At 40.6% G+C, this 20,675-nt stretch overlaps 1 protein-coding gene across 1 annotated transcript in view; it reads right to left on the reverse strand.

Annotated features, from left to right (window-relative positions):
- Positions 1 to 20,675, reverse strand: part of syt7a (synaptotagmin VIIa) — a 682,829-nt gene that overhangs the window by 84,359 nt on the left and 577,795 nt on the right. The window lies entirely within an intron of this gene.

Here is a 20,675-nt window from a genome sequence, read left to right on the forward strand (position 1 = left end):
TTAATTTATTAGTCCTACCTTGTCCCTGCCTGCCCTGACTGGTTGACTCACTTCTGTTCCCAGCTGTACCTATCTCAGATTGATCTCTATCCACACTACCTCCGTGGGTCCACCCCCCCCCCCCCACCACCCCACAAATTTCCCTGCCAATATATTAGTCCCCTTCCAATTTAGGTGCAATCGTCCTTCCTGTACAGGTTACTTCTACTCCAAAAGAGATTCCAATGATCCAAAAATGTGAATCCTCTCCCATACACCAGCTCCTCAGCCATGCATTCATCTGCTCTATCCTCTTATTCCTGCCCTCACTAGTTGTACCACTGGGAGTAATCCAGATATTACTACCCTTGAGGACTTTCTTTTTAAATTTCTGCCTAACTCTCTATAATCTCCCTTCAGAATTCCAACCTTTTCCCTTCCTATGTCGCTGTTTCCAATATGGATAATGACTTCTTGTTGGCCCCTCTCCCCCATGAGAACATTCTGCACCCTCTCTGAGACATCCTTTATCCCGGCACCAAGAAAACAACATATCATTCTGCTTTTTCTACATCTGTCTGTACCTTGGACTAGAGAATCTTTAACACAATTGATCTCTTGGAAGCCGCCGTACCCCTCATTGCATTACAGCCAGTCTCAATACCAGAAACCTGGCTGTTCATGCTACGTTCCCCTGAGAATCTATCATCCCCTACATTTTCCAAAACAGCATACCTGTTTGAAATGGGTGTATCCACAAAAGACTTCTGCACTAGCTGCCTACCTCTCTTACCCTTCTAACCTGGGTCTCTGGCTCAAAGATAGCGTCATTACAATGGTGACACAAGAGCCCACTCATGTCAGCATTTATGCTCCACAGTTGTTATCTTAAACCACAAGACTACCTTAAAACAACCCAAGTTTTCTTTGTCAGTTTCATGCAAATATTCTGGTTTACACAAGAAAGATAGCCACATGAACAGCACTTGCTGTTTATTATACATTCGTATGATAGGTAAAATTCGTATGATAAGCTTCTTCATCCATTGCTCAAATATTTGAAATAACTTACGCTTGAGGTAGAGAGGGTACTTATCAGAACTAAGAATGATCGCCTTTAGGGTCTTGTTAAAAAGAAATCTTTTTTATTCATCAATGTATCCATACAAATAAATTATTTGTAAAAACTATGTCCTTTTATTTTTCTTGTACTTTTAACTGCAGACTGAAATGATTAAAGTAAATGGGTGCAGGACTGCTGCATAGTTTGCAAGCAACTTGACATGCATATTAAGCAACATTACATAGTTGCTTTGTCAGGCAGTAACTGAAGTTAAGTTTGCAGATGAACTGGAGCCAAAGGGTTATGTACAAATGAAGCTTTGGTTGGCACCAAGTAGTGGATTGGTATGTGGATTAGGGACCAGTTACTAACGACAAGGTCTGTTGCATGCTAACAGTCCCAATTGGTTTTCAGGTAGCAGAACAGCTTGGGATTGTGAACAAGATACAAAGAAGCCTTAAGACCATGGCCAGCTTAGACATTCTTTCTCTGTTCTTTTCAGCAAGCCATTTTAACCCTGAGGAAATTGAATTTATCTTTCCTTTAGCAGTTGCTGCAAACTGTGGCTTTTAATTAATAAGTCAATCTTCAATTAATAACTTATAAGTGCATGAGCCACCCTGTTCTCCTTGCAAACAAGTGGAAGCATCTATAGAAGGATGACTGAGAAGCAGCAGTCTGATCAGCACAGCTATAAAAATCATCTCAACTAATCCTGTGAACAGGAGAAAGTGAGGACTGCAGATGCTGGAGATCAGAGCTGAAAATGTGTTGCTGGAAAAGTGCAGCAGGTCAGGCAGCATCCTGTGAACAACCAACACTGAAGTTCTTTCCCACTGTTGTGTCTGATCATACACCTGTTTGTGTTTGTGCATGCGTGCGTGTGTGTGTATGCAAGTAAAGGGGAGTCAACAAGGGGATTAAAATTTTAATTTGTCGAGTTAGATGCCAATGGCTGATAATTTTTTATTTGTCAGTACAAATAAATATTTATTAAATAATTAGTTTTATTAAGTACAGAAACCTTGTTCATGCTTTCTATCAACATGTGTCTAGAAGACACATAAACTGAAGAAATTTGCAATTAAAAACATTTACATAAATTGCAGTGCTTGATTTCCAGTGTGTTACCTCAATGAGTTGTACCACTAAAAATTTTATTCATTGGTTGACCAAATCCTATTTTTCCAAATATAGTTTACAGTGTTCTATTTCAGAAAATTATACTGTAAAGGATAGAACTTGAGTCTAATATTCCTTAAGCTTTTGTTTGGAGATATACATTTACAAACATGCACTTTCTAATCCAAAAGCCAATTTCAGTCCATTCCTAACTATTTCTTTTAACTTACTGGCCCAGAACTAGGGACAATACTACTCTTGCTATTTTTACTCAATCTGTTCAGTCATGCAATGACTCTTCTCTCGGGCATCTGTGACTTGAAAACACATTTGAGGTGTGTAGATAGGAACACTATCACTGCACACTGGAGCAAATTTGAATCCTTGTTAATGTCCAACACCTGAATAGAATTGAATTCTCAATTACTATACAATTAAAGTACAATAGCCTCATAGGAATTTTATATTACACAATAAGCAGCTGAAAGAGATCAGACAATGGGAATTAATCAAGAGAATTATTTTTTGCCAAGTACTACATTTCTCCTGTATATAATCTATATCACTGAATAGAACATGCCTTTGCATCTGCAGAATTCAATATTGAAAAACCATCTTATGATTACTTATCAATCATGCTTATTTCACATCTCCAGAATACAAAGTTAATTGTTATTGTTTAATTATACGTCAGAGTGTAAATCAACTGGTAATGATTTAGTTATCATTGATCTATCGCAGAAAAATAATGCCTGTTTTTATGCCAAAGAATGAGAAGTAAATCCTGATCTCAGCTCCTTATAACCTAACATGAAACAAAGGACAATAACCAAGTATTGGTATCATAAATCTGTATTCTGTAATCTCTGGATTATTACCCAAACCATATGAGGAGGTGGCCTAGTGGCATTTGTGCTGGACAATTAATCCAGAGACCCAGATAATGTCTGGGGACCTGGGTTCAAATCCTGCTACGGCAGATGGTGGAATTTGAATTCAATAAATAAATATCTGGAATTAAGAATCTAATGATGACCATGAATCCATTGCTGATTGCTGGGAAATTCCATCTGGTTCTCCAATGCTCTTATGGAAGGAAACTACCAAATTTCGACAATCTGGCCAACATGTAACTCCAAACGCACAGCCATGTGATTGATTTTTAACTGCCATCTGGGCAATTACGCATGGGCAATAAATGCTTCCTAGCCAGCAACACCCTCATCCCGTGCATGAATAAAGAATAAAAGAATTGGCAAAGGGCAAATAACTTTAGAGTAATGAGTTTGCAGATGAAAGACTAGTGTAGTAGAAGTAGATTCCAGTGCATGGAGTCCTGACACCACTACTAAGGAACATGGAAGCTGTATCATTCAGATAATTAAGACCTTAACGATGCTGGATACATTGTTTTACTGAGACACATGACTAGGGAAGTAGAGAGGTTACATAAAGATGCTGTGACAGGAAGGGACGAAGAGTACAAATCTAAGAGCAAACCAACTGATACGACTAGAGATTATAACAATAACAAAAGGTCAAAACTAAAGGCTCAGAATCTGAAATCACACGACATTCAAAACACAATATTTCTATATAAACTATGATTGGATAGCCATTGCAGAAACATGGCTTCAGGATGACATATATTTGGACATGAATATTGAAAATTGCAAGACATTTAAGAAGGAGAGGAATCTAGGAGAAGTTAGGGAAGGGGTGGCTATGTTAATTATGTTATTCGCACTATAGAGACGCATGACACAAGTACAAGAAACCAGGGGTTTGAGTAGAGATGAGAAAAAATAAAAGAAGGAAGCCACTTCTGGGAGTGGTTATACTGGCTGTTGAATGAAAAATTTACATAAGCCTGGATAGAATATAAAGGAAAAATGAATGGGATTTTGTAAGAAAGATACAGCAACAATTATTAGGCATTTCAATATACTGATAGACTGGAAACATCAGATGGACAAAGGTAGGCCTACATGGGAACTTCACAGAAGAGTTATGAGATCACTTCTTAGAATAGCAGGTTCTGGAGCTAATTAAACAGTAGGCTATACTAAGTCTAGTTTATTGCAAAGAGATAGGATTAATAAATAACCTCACAGCAAAGGCATCTGAGACCATAGCATGATTAAATTCCACATTGAGGGATGGAAGAATTGGTCCAAGGCTAGTGTGTTAAACTTAAATAAGTACAATTGAGCGAATGGAAGCAGAGCTGGTTAAAGAGAAATGGCAAATTGGATTAAAAGACAGCAACAGACATGTAAGTTGATATTTCAGAATGCACATTGATACATTTGAACAAGAAAGAAAAAAATCCAAGATGAAGTTACATCATTGCAGTTAACTAAAAAATGTTAAAGATGGTCAGAAAATTATACAGAATATAAATAAAACAAAGAATCTCAGAAAATTCAAGGAGTGCGAAAAAAATATGAGAGACAACCAGTTGGAAATATAAATAAAAACATGTTAAGAGTTTCTAGAGATACTTAAAAAGATTGTTAGTCCTTTATAAAGGACTCTTCAGAATTAATGATAGAAAATAGGAAGATTGTAAAGAAACTAAACAGTTATTCTGCATCGGTTTTCATTATAGAAGGTAAAAGTAATATTCCGGAAATAGCTATAAATCAAGAAATGGAGGGGTGGAGAAGCTTGTATTACCAGGGAAGTGGTACGAAGCAAATTTTTGAAACTGTGCACAAGTCCCTGGGTCATGACGTCTTAGAAGAAATGGCCGGGGAGATAGCCAGTGCAGTCGTTCTAATTTTCCATAATTCCCTAGATTCGGGGAAAGTTCTACTACATTGGAAAATAGCTAATGTAACTCCTTTATTCAAAAAGGGAATGAAAGAGAAAGTTGGTCAGTTAACTTGAAATCTTATCTTAAAAACTTTTATTAAATAAGTTATAGCTGGACTCTTAGAAATGTACAAGGTAATCAGGAAGAGTCAATATATACTATGAAAGGAATATCACCAATTCAATTAATTCATTGAAGTAGTTTGAGGAACTAACATGTGCTGTGGGCATAGGGGAACTGGCGGATGTACTCATTTTCAGAAGGCATTTGATAAGATGACCCATCAAAGGGTTTTTTCAAAAAATAAAGTTCATGGTACATAAGCTGACATATTGATGGGGATAGAAGATTGGCTAGTCAGTAGAAAATTGAGAGCAGGCATAATCCTGACTGGAAGGATTGAATAACTAGAGTGCCACAGGAATCAGTGCTGTGGCCTCAACCTTTTACAATTTGTATAAATGACGCGGACGAAGGGACAAAAGATATGGTCAGTAAATCTGCTAATCACAAAATTAAGTAGGAAAATCAATTGTGGAAAGACATAAGGAGGTTACAAAGGGGCTTAAATAAATTAAGTGAGTGGATAAAGGTCTGGCAAATGGAGAGATCATGGGAGAATTGTGGGATCATTCTTCCTGTCAAAATAAACAAAGAAGCATTTATCCAAATGGCAAAAATTGCAGGCTTCAAGATGTGGATGAAGCAAATCAATTGCATCAGGTTAGTATTTAGGTTCAGAAAATAGCTAAGGAAATTAATAACATATTATTGTTTATTGCAAAGCGATTATCGTTATTAACACAGGGAATTGGTGAGACCACATTTGGAGTTTTATGTATAGTATTTGTCTTCTTATTAATAAATGATGTAAAAACATTGGAAGCTGTTCACAGAAGAGTTACTAGACTAATACCTAGATTGGATAACTTGTTTTATGAGGAATAATTTGGCAGACTGGGCATATATCCACTACAGTTTAACAAAAGAAGACGCAACTTGACCGAACCAAATAAGATCTTGAGTGATCTTGACAGGCTGCATGCAGAGAAGATGTTTCATCTTATGGAAGAATCAAGAACTAGTGATTCCGGTTTAAAATAAGGGATCACCCATTAAAACATGTGTAAGGCATTTTTCTCTCCTCTTAGAGGATCATCATCTCTCTTCAAAAGTTGATAGAAGGAAGCCCTTGATTGTGCTTTAAGGCAAAGATAGTTACATTTAATGAGCGATGCTGAAAGGTTATCAAAGTAAACAGGAATGTGGGTATTCAAACAATCATAACCTTATTCAATTGCAGATAAGATGCTTTTGAAGTGGAATTACTAGGGCCAACTTTAACCTTGTCCAAATGACAGAAAACAAGCAGTTATAACTTCTAAGGAGAAATACACATCCCACTCCTCTCCCAACTTGAGGGCCCAAAAGTAAAAATGGTAAAAACTTAAGTAAATACTACCAATACAACTTTTGATCTTTCATCTGAGTTGAACTAGAATAGAAGTAGAGGCATTACAATTGGTTTTGTTGGCCAGAACTCCCATTTCCGCTGGACATAAATGTGGATATGTATCCATGAATTATCAGTTTGCCGTCAAGCACAATTAATACCACTCAGATAAGGTGCCTCAAGTCACCATGTCTTTGTAGACATTCTGAAAATGGATTGTGTTGTTTTAAATGAAAACGTATTCTTGTAATTTTATTGATAATATTAAATCAATCCTCATTAACCATATTGAGGTAAGGGAGTGGGGGATGGGGGAGGGAACCAAGGGTATATCATAAGACCATAACATAGAGAAGCAGAATTAGGCCTTTTGGCCCCAATCTCTTGCCTTCTCCCTGTCACCCTTAAATACCTTACTAATCAAGAATCCATCTCAGTTGTAAATATATGCAATGAATTGGCTTTTACAGCCTTCTGCAGCAGTGATTCCATCAGATTCACCACCTTCTGGCTAAAGAAATTCCTCCTCATCTCAGTTTTGAAGTGTTGTCCCTTTCCTTGAAGCCAATGCCCTTGGATATTAGAATATCCTATCAGTAGAAACATCCTCTCTACACAACTCTATCCAGGCCTCTCAGTATTCTGTATGTCTCAATCAGATCCTCTATCCTTTTAAACTCCATTGAGTACAGACCCAGACTGCTCTTCATATTACGAGCCCTTCATTGCTGGAATCATTCACGTGAACCTCCTCTGGACCACATCCAATGCCAGGTAGCCTTCCTTAGACATGGAATCTAAAACTGCTCACAATATTCCAAATATAGTCCAATCAGAGCCTTACAAAGCATCAGCAGTGCATCCCTGCTCTTGTATTCTAGCCCTCTTGCAATGAATGCTAACATTGTACTTGACTTTCTAATGACCAACAGAACCTACATGCTAACCTGAAGAAAACCCTGAAGTAGGACTCCAAGGTCTCTTTCTGCTTCAGATTTCTAAAGCCTTATCACATTTAGAAAATAGTCTATACTTCAATTCTTCCTACCAAAGTGCAAAACCTCACACTTGCACATATTGTATTCAATCTTCTACTTCTTAGCCCACTCTTGTAGCCTGTCCAAATCCTACAGCAGTCTCCCTGCTTCCTCAACACTACCCATACATCCATCTATCTTTGTGTCACCTGAAAATGTAGCAACAATACCGTCAATTCCTTTGTCAAGAGCGTTAATGTATGAAGTGAATAGTTGCGGTCCCAAAATGGATCCCTGTAGCACTGTACTAGTTACCAGTTGCCATACTGAAAAATACCTCTTTATTCCCTTTCTCTGCCTTCTGCCAGTCAGTCAATCCTCTAACCATGCCAGTACCTTGTCCCTAGCACCATGGGTTCTTATCTTCTTAACAGACTCAGAGTCATAGAGATGTACAGCACAGAAACAGATCCTTCGGTCCAACTCATCCATGCCGGCCAGATATCCTAAGTTAAGCTAGTCCCATTTGCCAACATTTGGCCCATATCCATCAAAACCTTCCTGTTCACATACCAATCCAGCTGCCTTTTAAATGTTGTTATTGTACCATTGGTGGCACCTTGCCTTCTGCAAATCCAAATTATTCACGTCCATTGGCTCTCTTTTGTCTAACTTGCTCATTATCTCCTCAAAGAATTCAATCAGATTTGTCAGGCATGACTGCACCTTGGTGAAGCCATGCTGTTTTTTGTCATGCACTTTCAAGTACTCCAAATCTCAACCTTAGTACAGGTCTCTAAAATCTTTCCAATGCTTGAGGTGAGGCTAAATAGCCTGTAGTTTTCTTTCTTCTGGCATTCTTCTTTCATAAACAGGATATTTGGCATTTTCCAGTCTCCTGGGACACAGCCGGAATCCAGTAACATCACCACCTAAGCCTCTATAATCTCCTCAACTATCTCCTTCAAAAGGCTGAAGTGTAGTCCACCTGGTCTATCTGCCTTCACATCTTTCAGCCTCCAACACACCTTCTTCTTAGTGATGGCCATGATACTCACCTCTGTCTATGGACTCTCAAAGTTCTGATCTGCTACTGATGGACTGATTTAAAGTACTATTCAATTTGATAATAAGTCAGGAAACCCAACTGGAAAGACACATCCTTGAGTGTTGATGTTCAGAATAGCGGCATACATAGACAGACAGTTCTGCTTTTTTTTAAACTTGGGTCAGCTTTATCTTGTTTTAAACACAACCTGTTCAGAAATGTTATTACACACCACTGAAGCAGGTGGGTCTTGAAGCCAGCACTCCTGACTCAGAGGAGAGACACCACCATGGTGCCATAAGAGTCCATGGGTCTGATTCTCTTTTTTTAACATTTTACCTACTTTTTGAAACAATCTGTTACTGATGTTATTATGCACTTCTGGAACAGTTCGGACTTCAACCTAGGCCTTCCAGTCTAGCAGTAGGGATGCTACCACTGCCCCATGAGAAGGCACCTGGGTCTGATTCATTTCTTTTTCTTATAGAGAAACTAAAGGGTCAAGTAGTACTCTGTGTTTACTCTTTTTTTCCTCTCATCATGTTTTCTTTCCTAATATATATTGTGAGACAGAAGAAAAAGACACAATTGTGAATTAACTTTACTACATATATTTTTTCACCACCAGGAAAACATGCATGTGGTCAATTGCGCAATAAGTTACAAGAGAAAATAAAGCACTCTGTCGGTGCCCACCCTTCTCTAAAGGCACCAAAAGTACTGGTAGATACTGCATGCTCCATCTCCAATGATACCTGGGCTTGAGCTTAACCTTGAAAAGGGGCAGGCTGCCAGCAGAGATGCTGGGTCTGACTCATAAAGGACTCAGGTGATGGATCCGGCTCGGCAGGTCATTACCTGTAACCAAGGGAATGCATACTCAACAAACCCCACAGGGAAATTAATAAAATTAAAAAGGAGGTCCTCAAGGGTAGTAATATCTGGATTACTCCCAGTGCTATGAGCTAGTGAGAGCAGGAGTAGGAGGATAGAGCAGATGAATGCATGACTGGGGAGCTGGCGTATGGGAGAAGGATTCACATTTTTCGATCATTGGAATATCTTTTGGGGTAGAAGTGACCTATAAAGAGAGATGGATTGCACCTAAATTGGAAGGGGACTAATATACTGGCAGGGAAATTTGCTAGAACTGCTTGGGAGGATTTAAACTAGTAAGGTTGGGGGGGAGACCCAGGGAGATAGTGAGGAAAGAGATCCAAACGAGACGGGTACAGTTGAGAACAGAAGTGAGTCAAACAGTCAGGGCAGGCAGGGACAAGGTAGGACTAATAAAGTAAACTGCATTTATTTCAATGCAAGAGCCCTAACAGGGAAGGTAGATGAACTCAGGGCATGTTAGGAACATGGGACTGGGATATCATAGCAATTACGGAAACGTGGCTCAGGGATGGATAGGACTGACAGCTTAATGTTGCAGGATACAAATGCTACAGGAAGGATAGAAAGGGAGGCAAGACAGAAGGGGGAGTGGCATTTTTGATAAGGGATAGCATTACAGCTGTGCTGAGGGAGGACATTCCTGGAAATACATCCAGAGAAGTTATTTGGGTGGAACTGAGAAATAAGAAAGGGATGATCACTTTATTAGGATTGTATTATAGATCCCCCAGTAGTCAGAGGGAAATTGAGAAACAAACTTGTAAGGAGATCTCAGCTATCTGTAAGAGTAATAGGGTAGTTACGGTAGGGTATTTTAACTTTCCAAACATCGACTGGGACTGCCATAGTGTGAAAGGTTGAGATAGAGAGGAATTTCTTAAGTGTGAACAAGACAATTTTCCGATTCAGTATGTAGATGTACCTACTAGAAAAGGTGCAAAACTTGACCTACTCTTGGGAAATAAGGCAGGGCAGGTGACTGAGGTGTCAGTGGGGGAGCACTTTGGGGCCAGCGACCATAATTCTATTCGTTTTAAAATAGTGATGAAAAAGGTTGACCAGATCTAGAAGTTGAAGTTCTAAATTGGAGAAAGGCCAATTTTGACAGTATTAGGCAAGAACTTTTGAAAGCTGATTGGAGGCAGATGTTCGCAGGTAAAGGGATGGCTGGAAAATGGGAAGCCTTCAGAAATGAGATAAAAAGAATCCAGAGAAAGTCCATTTCTGTCAGGGTGAAAGGGAAGGCTGGTAGGTGTAGGAAATGCTGGATGACGAAAGAAATTGAGGGTTTGGTTAAGAAAAAGGAGGAAGCATATGTAAGGTATAGACAGGATAGATCGAGTGAATACTTAGAAGAGTATCAAGAAAGTAGGAGTATACTTAAGAGGGAAATCAGGAGGGCAAAACGGGGACATGAGATAGCTTTGGCAAATAGAATTAAGGAGAATGCAAAGGTTTTTTACAAATATATTAAGGACAAAAGGGTAACTAGGGGGAGAATAGGGCCCCTCAAAGATCAGCAAGGCGGCCTTTGTGTGGAGCCACAGAAAATGGGGGAGATACGAAATGAATATTTTGCATCAGTATTTACTGTGGTAAAGGATATGGAAGATATAGACTGTAGGGAAATAGATGGTGACATCTTGCAAAATATCCAGAGTACAGAGGAGGAAGTGCTAGATATCCTAAAATGGTTAAAGGTGGATAAATCCCCAGGACCTGATCAGGTGTACCCAAGAACTCTGTGGGAAGCTAGAGAAGTGATTGCTGGGCCTCTTGCTGAGATATTTGTATCATCGATAGTCACAGGTGAGGTGCCAGAAGACTGGAGGCTGGTTAATGTGGTGCCATTGTTTAAGAAGGGCGGTAAAGACAAGCCAGTGAACTATAGACCGGTAAGCCTGACTTCGGTGGTGGACAAGTTGTTGGAGGGAATCCTGAAGGACAGGATGTACATGTATTTGGAAAGACAAGGACTGATTCAGGATAGTCAACATGGCTTTGTGCATGGGAAATCATATCTCACAAACTTGATTGAGTTTTTTGAAGTAACAACAAAGAAGATTGATGAGGGCAGAGCATTAGATGTGATCTATATGAACTTCAGTGAGGCATTCGACAAGGTTCCCCATGAGAGACTGATTAGCAAGGTTAGATCTCACAGAATACAGGGAGAACTAGCCATTTGGATACAGAATTGACTCAAAGGTAGAATACAGAGGGTGGTGGTGGTGGGTTGTTTTTCAGAATGGAGGCCTGTGACCAGTGGAGTGCCACAAGAATCGGTGCTGGGCTCTCTACTTTTTTGTCATTTACATAAATGATTTGGATGCGAGCTTAAGAGGTGCAGTTAATAAGTTTACAGATGACACCAAAATTGGAGGTGCAGACGACAGCGAAGAGGGTTTCCACAGATTACAACAGGATCTGGACCAGATGGGCCAATGGGCTGAGAAGTGGCAGATGGAGTTTAATTCAGATAAATGCAAGGTGCTGCATTTTGGGAAAGCAAATCTTAGCAGGACTTAATGATAAGGTCCTAGGGAGTGTTGCTGAACAAAGAGACCTTGGAGTGCAGGTTCATAGCTCCTTGAAAGTGGAGTCACAGGTAGATAGGATAGAGAAGAAGTCATTTGGTATGCTTTCCTTTATTGGTCAGAATATGGAGTACAGAAGTTGGGAGGTCATGTTGCAGCTGTACAGGACATTAGTTAGGCCACTATTGGAATATTGCGTGCAATTCTGGTCTCCTTCTGATCGGAAAGTTGTTGTGAAACTTGAAAGGGTTCAGAAAAGATTTACAAGGATGTTGCCGGAGTTTGAGGATCAGAGCTACAGAGAGGGGCTTAACAGGCTGGGGTCGTTTTCCCTGGAGCATCGGAGGCTGAGGGGGGGGGGGGGAGGGGGTGACCTTATAGAGGTTTACAAAATTATGAGGAGCATGGATAGGATAAATAGACAAAGTCTTTTCCCTGGGTTGGGGAGTCCAGAACTAGAGGGCATAGGTATAGGGTGAAAGGGGAATGATATAAAAGAGACCTAAAAGGCAACTTTTTCATGCAGAGGGTGGTACGTGTATGGAATGAGCTGCCACAGGATGTGGTGGAGGCTGATACAATTGCAACATTTAAGAGGCATTTGGATGGGTATATGAATAGGAAGTGTTTGGAGGGATATGGGCCGGGTGCTGGCAGGTGGGACTAGTTTGGGTTGGGATATCTTGTCGGCATGGACGGGTTGGACCGAAGGGTCTGTTTCCATGTGCACATCTCTATGACCTAAAGTGATTCCCTGTGGGCCTTAAAGTAGTTATCACAAGTTCCTCTGCTATTTCTTTATTCCCAATTATTACTTCTCTAGCCTCACTTTCCAGTGGTCCATGTCCACTCTTGCCTCTCTCCTCTTTTTATATAATCTGAAAAAAAACTCTAGCAATCTTATATTAGTAGCTAGTTTACCCTAATATTTAATTTTCTTCCTTTTATTCCCTTTCTTTGTCCTCTGCTGACTTTTAAAGGCTTCCCAATCCTCTGGTTTCCCACTAAACTTTATCATATAGTATGCTAGAGAAAAAGATTTAAAGGTATTTGCAATTTTGGAGAAGATGTATAGCTCAGGTTATGGATCAGGTTGTAAACTTGCTCACTGAGCTGGTAGATTTGTTGTCAGATGTTTCATCACCATGCTCAGTAACATCATCAGTGAGCTTCTGATGAAGCGCTGGTGTTCAGTCCCACTTGCTATTAACCTGTCTTGGTCTGTTGCGGTGGGTGATACCACTTCCTGTTCTGTTTCTGAGAGATTGTTAAATTTGGTCCAAATCAATACGTTTGTTAATGGAGCTCTGGTTTGAATGCCAGGCCTCCAGGAATTCCCGTGTGTGTCTTTGTTTAGCCTGTCCCAGGATGGATGCATTGACCCAGTAGAACTGGTGTCCCTCTTTGTCTGTGTGAATGGATAACAGTGATAGTTGGTCATGTCTTTTGGTGGCTAGTTGTTGCTCATATATCCTGGTGGCTAGTTTCCTGCTCATCTGCCCAACGTAAAGTTGTTGGAGTCATAGAGTCAAAATAATGTACAGCATGGAAACAGACTCTCTTAAACAGTGGCACCACATTAGCCAACCTCTAGTCTACCAGCACCTCACCTGTGACTATTGATGATACAAATATCTCAGCAAGAGGCCCAGCAATCACTTCCCTAGCTTCCCACAGAGTTCTCAGGTACACCTGATCAGGTCCTGGGTATTTATCCACCTTTAACCATTTCAAGACATCCAGCACTTCCTCCTCACTAATCTGGACATTTTGAAAGATGTCACCATCTATTTCCCTGCAGTCTATTACATCCATATCCTTTTCCACAATAAATACTGATGCAAAATATTCATTTAGTATCTCCCCCAATTTCAGCGGCTTCAAACAAAGGCCGCCTTACTGGTCTTTGAGAGGCCCTATTCTCTCCCTAGTTACTCTTTTGTCCTTAATGTATTTGTAAAAATTCTTTGGATTGTCCTTAATTCTATTTGCCAAAGCTATCTCATGTCCCCGTTTTGCCCTCCTGATTTCCCTCTTAAGTATACTCCTACTTCCTTTAAAGTCTTCCAAGAATTCACTCGATCTATTCTGTCGATACCTGACATATGCTTACTTCTTTTTTTTAACCAAACCCTCAATTTCATTAGTCATCTCGCATTCCCTGTACATACCAGCCTTTCCTTTCACACTGACAGGAATATACTTTCTCTGGATTCTCATTATCTCATTTCTGAAAGCTTCCAATTTTCCAGCCGTCCCTTTACCTGTGAACATTTGCCCCCAATCAGCTTTCGAAAGTTCTTGCCTAATACCGTCAAAAGTAGCCTTTCTCCAATTTAGAACTTCAACTTTTCGATCTGGTCTATCCTTTACCATCATTATTTTAAATCCAATAGAATTATGGTCGCTGGCCCCGAAGTGCTCCCCCATTGACACCTCACTCACCTGTCCTGCGTTATTTCCCAAGAGTAGGTCAAGTTTTGCACCTTCTTTAGTAGGTACATCCACATACTGAATCAGAAAATTGTCTTGTACACACTTAATGAATGTCTCTCCATCTAAACCCTGAACACTATGGCAGTCCCAGTCTATGTTTGGAAAGTTAAAATCCCCTACCATAACTATCCTGTTATTCTTACAGATAGCTGAGATCTCCTTACAAGTTTATTTCTCAATTTCCCTCTGACTATTAGGGGGGTCTATAATCCAAACCCAATAAGGTGATCATCCCTTTCTTATTTCTCAGTTCCAAAATAACTTCCCTGGATGTATTTCCGGGAATATTCTCCCTCAGCACAGCTGTAATGTTATCCCTTATCAAAAATTGCACTCACCCTTCTGTCTTGCCTCCCTTTCTATCCTTCCTGTAGCATTTGTATCCTTGAACCTTAAACTGAAAAATATGGTGCTGGAAAAACACAGCAGGCCAGGCAGCATCCGATGAGCAGGAGAATCGACGTTTCAGGCATAAGCCCTTCTTCAGAAATTCCTGAAGAAGGGCTTATGCCCGAAACGTCGATTCTTCTGCTCCTCGGATGCTGCCTGGCCTGCTGTGTTTTTCCAGCACCACATTTTTCAACTCTGGTCTCCAGCATCTGCTGTCCTCACTTTCACCGACTGGAACATTAAACCGCCGGTCCTGCCCATCCCTGAGCCATGTTTCTGTAATTGCTATGATATCCCAGTCCCATGTTCGTAACCATGCCCCGAGTTCATCTGCCTTCCCTGTTAGGCCTCTTGCATTGAAATAAATGCAGTTTAATTTATTAGTCCTATCTTGTCCCTACCAGCCCTGACTGTTTGACTCGCGTCTGTTCTCAACTGTACCAGTCTCAGATTGATCTCTTTCCTCACTATCTCCCTGGGTCCCACCTCCCCACCTTACTAGTTTAAATCCTCCTGAGCAAATTTCCCTGCCAGTATATTAGTCCTCTTCCAGTTTAGATGCAATCCGTTCTTCTTGTACAGGTCACTTCTACCCCAAAAGAGATTCCAATGATCCAAAAATGTGAATCCTCTCCCATACACCAGCTCCTCAGCCATGCATTCATCTGCTCTATTCTCCTATTCCTACCCTCACTAGCTCGCAGTACTGGGAGTAATCAAGATATTACTGCTCTCGAGGACCTCCTTTTTAAATTTAAATTTCTGCCTAACTCTCTATAATCTCCCTTCAGAATCTCAACCTTTTCCCTTCCTATGTCGTTGGTTCTAATGTGGACAACGACCTCTTGCTGGCCTCTCTCCCCCGTGAGAACATTCTGCACCTCTCTGAGACATCCTTGATCCAGGCACCAGGGAAGCAATAGACCATTCTTCTTTTTCGCTGCTGGCCACAGAAACATCTGTCCGTACCTCGGACTAGAGAATCACCTAACACAATTGATCTCTTGAAAGCCGATGTACCCCTCGTTGCACTAGAGTCAGTATCAATACCAGAAATTTGGCTGTTCCATAAGACCATAAGACATGGGAGTGGAAGTAAGGCCATTCGGCCCATCGAGTCCACTTCGCCATTCAATCACGGCTGATGGGCATTTCAACTCCACTTACCCACATTCTCACCATAGCCCTTAATTCCTCAAGACATCAAGAATCTATCAATCTCTGCCTTGAAGACATTTAGCGTCCCGGCCTCCACTGCACTCTGTGGCAATGAATTCCACAACGTTCATTCTATGTTTCCCTGAGAATCCATCTCTCCCTACTTTTTCCAAAAACAGCATACCTGTTTGAAATGGGTATATCCATAAAAGACTCCTGCACTCTTACCTTTTCTGGAGTTAACCATCTATGTGACTGTATCTGAGACTTCCCCCCTTCCTATAACTACCATCCATCACATACTGTTGCTGTTGCAAATTCCTCATTGCTTCTAAAACGCTCTTTAAACTCCCACATCTGACAAGAAGTACATATCACTCTATTAATAGCCATTTTTGCTCCTTCACAATCTACAGATAGAAAATAACACCGTCTTATTCCTCTCAAACACTGTCCCAGGTTAAATTAATAGTTTTCGTTTATATTTTAAGTTTAATCAAGAGACATATCTCCAAAAAGATATAATCAAGAAAGAACCCACTCTACTCACTACTGCCGATTCTCTGGAGGCCATACTTAAAAACAACAATTAACTTATCTGATTCTGTGCTGTGAACTTCGCCGACCAGTTCCTCCAAAATCAGTTGTGAATTTCACTGTTTGTTAATTTTGGTATTTTGTGTATGATGTTCATTGTGCTGGTTGTTGGTATTGGGTCCTTTAAATTCATCAGGAGCTATTTAAGTGTGGTTTTCAATGCAGAGAGTGAGAAGACAGCTGATTATGGTTGCGGTTTAAGCACCCAATTGTGTCCTCTATTAGCAGTATGACCCTTATCATACCTAGGTTTTTCATTGTAATTGGTTACATCGCTGCTTAAGAGTCAATAACTCTTAGAGCCTAGTAGGTACCTTCTTGGTCTCACACGGTTGTTCAAAGGGTAATGGCAAGTAAACTGATGGAGAATGATGGCATTGTGGCTGTTGTCAGTATTATGTGGACATCGAGCTATATAATGCCAACATTCAGGAATGTAAACCTTTGCAATTGTGATTCATCCCTTAACTTATATACAATGTCTGCAAAGTAACGCAGGTGCTGTCCACGGTGTCACGTACTATCAGAAATGTGCAATTCTGAGAAGGCTTGTTCGACCTATTTCTCCACAGAAAGAAAGAATGCAATGTTCCTCTTTCCATATAAAGTGTCAGTGATCTCTCATGCATAGTCCTGCCTGGTCAACAACAACATCTTGAAGATGGTGCTAGCTTCAGCTGAGGAAGAGTACAACATGGAGAAATTAATGGCCATGGTTCAATTCATATTTACTGGCAATATCAACCCCAGGCTGTATGTCTGCCTGTAACATGTGTCAGATTTCAGTAAATATCTCCTTGGTAATATTGAATCATTGTATGGTGATGTTATAATAGAAGAATTGCTCCCTGAAGATCATGAGTAGCTATTTATTCCTGGTGAGAGGCCCATTTCTCCTCCATTGTCTTCAAGCAGTTTGTTCTCCTGGGTTAGCTCCACTCATTCTCCCTGTCTACAACACCCATTACTGAGATCAAGTGGTGTGAGCGGTACCCTTGAGGTCAGAACTAAGACTCTCCTACATAAAACCATCCCCTCTGGACTTCATTAACTTTAAGTAACAGAACAAACTTTAAAAACTTTAGCAACAGCCAGTAGAAATCAATGAACAACTAACCTGAAAGTGGTTGATGATCCCTTTAAATAGCATTGGTGTGGAGTCCTTCCTGCTGCTGAATGCATGTTCAGCTGTGCGAGGTTAAGAGAGGGCATTAGCTCGAATATGGAGGATGAAATTGGCACTGCTAGAATCAAATCAATTTTACACACTGATTGGCATCATGATCGCCCAAGTCTGCATACTTCTGATACTTCCCGATGTATATATTGATCTCACCAAACTGGCATCAAATGCAGCTTGCACAAAGTGTGCATATGCAGAAAAGGCACCATTTCAAACCTAGGTCACTGTGCAACAAAGCTTTGTGGCAATAGATTACAAAGAACAATCATAAATAGGCATGAAAACATTGGTTGGATTACAATTTAAGGACCTGATATAGTTCATAGAATCAGAGAATCCCTAAAGTGTGGGACAGGCCCTTCCTCCAACAAGTCCACACCAACCCTCCGAAGAGCATTCCCCTACCTCATTATCCTATATTTGACCAATGCACCTAACCTACACATCCCTGAATACTATGGGTAATTTAGCATGGCCAATTCGCCTAACCTGCACACTTTTGGATTGTGGGAGGAAACCAGAGCACCCAGAGGAAACCCAGAGGCACAGGGAGAATTTGCAAACTTCACACAGATGTCGCCCAAGGCTAGAATCAAACTTAGGTCTCTGGCGCTACGAGGCAGCAGTGCTAACCACTAAGCCACCATTCCACCCCTTGAGTTTTGAGCATCCGGTTACAGAACGACTTTTAGAATCAAAGTAAACATGCTACATAAATTTACCAGGATGCTGTTAAGAATAAAAAAACTGCAGTAACAAGTAGAAAAATCTGAAAAGGGGAATAATATATACTACAACTCAGATCGATAAGTAGAAAAACCTATTTGTTTTTATTAGAGAGCCTTTTACCCCAATCCTTGAGATACGCATTCAAGTCTCTAATGTTTTTTAACTAAGTGCCATTTAGTATATAGCTTTGGTCATAATCCAGAGATTGCTATCTTTGTGGTTCTGCTTTTTAATTAAGCCACCAACTGTTCATACTCTCTCAACAGAACCTTTTTTTCAGTCCTCCCTATTCTGTTGGTTCCTAAATGGACCATTGCAACTGGACCTTTCCCCTCCCTCCAATGATGTGGAAGTGACTTTAACTCTGGTAATGGACAGATAAAGCCTTCAGGAATCAGTTTTCCAACTGCAGAGGACAATATCTACATCCTAAATGTGTTACTCACAGGCAGCACATTATTTTAATTTACTCCCCAACTTCAATATCTAATGCAGTGCTGTGGTCAGTTTATTCATTCTCCCAAGTCCCTGTTCTCAACCACGCAGGTTCTAACACCCTCATGTCTGGACAAGTACAAGTCTTGAGGATCCTCCAATGGTGTCTTTTGGATTCAGCACATTCCTCATTCATATTCACATCTGCTTATCCCTGGCCATTTTTGAACACTTTAATCTAAGGAGTATGAGTGGCTTATGGAATAAATATCTTGGTAAGTTTCTCCCAGCCTAATGCATCATAATGCCTGAAACACAAGACTCCAGATCCTCAACTTAGACTTCGGACACTCATGTGGTACCTATCAACTCCACATACTACAGCTGTGACACATCTGGTTTGCATTTTATTAATTAATTAGACAGCAATCATATAGAGTCATAGAGATGTACAGCATGGAAACAGACCCTTCGGTCCAACCCGTCCATGCTGACCAGATATCCCAACCCAATCGTGTCCCACCTGCCATCACCTAGCCCATATCTTACTAAACCCTTCCTATTCATATACCCATCCAAATGTCTCTTAAATGTTGCAATTGTACCAGCCTCCACCACTTCCTCTGGCAGCTCATTCCATATCTGTACCACCTTCTGTGTGAAAATGTTGCCCCTTGGATCTCTTTAATATCTTTCCCCTCTCACCCTAAACCTATGCCCTCCAGTTCTGGAATCACCCACCCCAGGGAAAAGACTTTGTCTATTTACCCTATCCATGCCCCTCATAATTTTGTAAATATTTATAATATCACGCCTCAACTTCTGATGCTCCAGGGAAAACAGCCCCAACCAGCTCAGCCTCTCCAAACAGCTCAAATCCTCTGACCCCGGCAAAATTCTTGTAAATCTTTCCTGAACCCTTTCAATTTTCACAATATCTTTCTGATAGGAAGGAGACCAGAATTGCATGCAATATTCCAATAGTGGCCTAATCAATGTCCTCTACAGCTGCAACATGACCTCCCAACTCCTGTACTCTATACTCTGACCAATAAAAGAAAGAATACCAAACGCCTTCTTCACTATCCGATCTATGTGCAACTCCACTTTCAAGGAGCTATGAACCTGCAATCCAAGGTCTCTTTGTTCAGCAACACTCCCTGGGACCTTACCATTAAGTGTATAAGTCCTGCTAAGATTTGCTTTCCCAAAATACAGCACCTCACGTTTATCTGAATTAAACTCCATCTGCCACTTCTCAGCCCATTGGTCCATCTGGCCCAGATCCTGTTGTAATCTGAGGTAACCTTCTTCGCTGTCCACTACACCTCTAATTTTGGTGCCATCTGCAAACCTACTAACTGTACCTCTTATGCTCGCATCCAAATCATTTATGCAAATGACAAAACATAGAGGACCCAGCATTGATCCTTGTGGTACTGGTAACAGGCCTCCAGACTGAAAAACAATCCTCCATCACCACCCTCTGTCTTCTACCTTTGAGCCAGTTCTGTATACAAATGGCTAGTTCTCCCTGTATTCCATGAGATCTAACCTTGCTAATCAGTCTCCCATGGGGAACCTTGTTGAATGCCTTACTGAAGTCCATATAGATCACATCTACCTCTCTGCCCTCATCAATCCTCTTTGTTACTTCTTCAAAAAACTCAATCAAGTTTGTGAGACATGATATTCCACACACAAAGCCATGTTGACTATCCCAATCAGTCCTTTCCTTTCCAAATACATGTACATCCTGTCCCTCAGGATTCCCTCCAACAACTTGCCCA

The sequence above is a fragment of the Hemiscyllium ocellatum genome, chromosome 18, assembly GCF_020745735.1.
Source record: "Hemiscyllium ocellatum isolate sHemOce1 chromosome 18, sHemOce1.pat.X.cur, whole genome shotgun sequence".
Classification (NCBI taxonomy): domain Eukaryota; kingdom Metazoa; phylum Chordata; class Chondrichthyes; order Orectolobiformes; family Hemiscylliidae; genus Hemiscyllium; species Hemiscyllium ocellatum.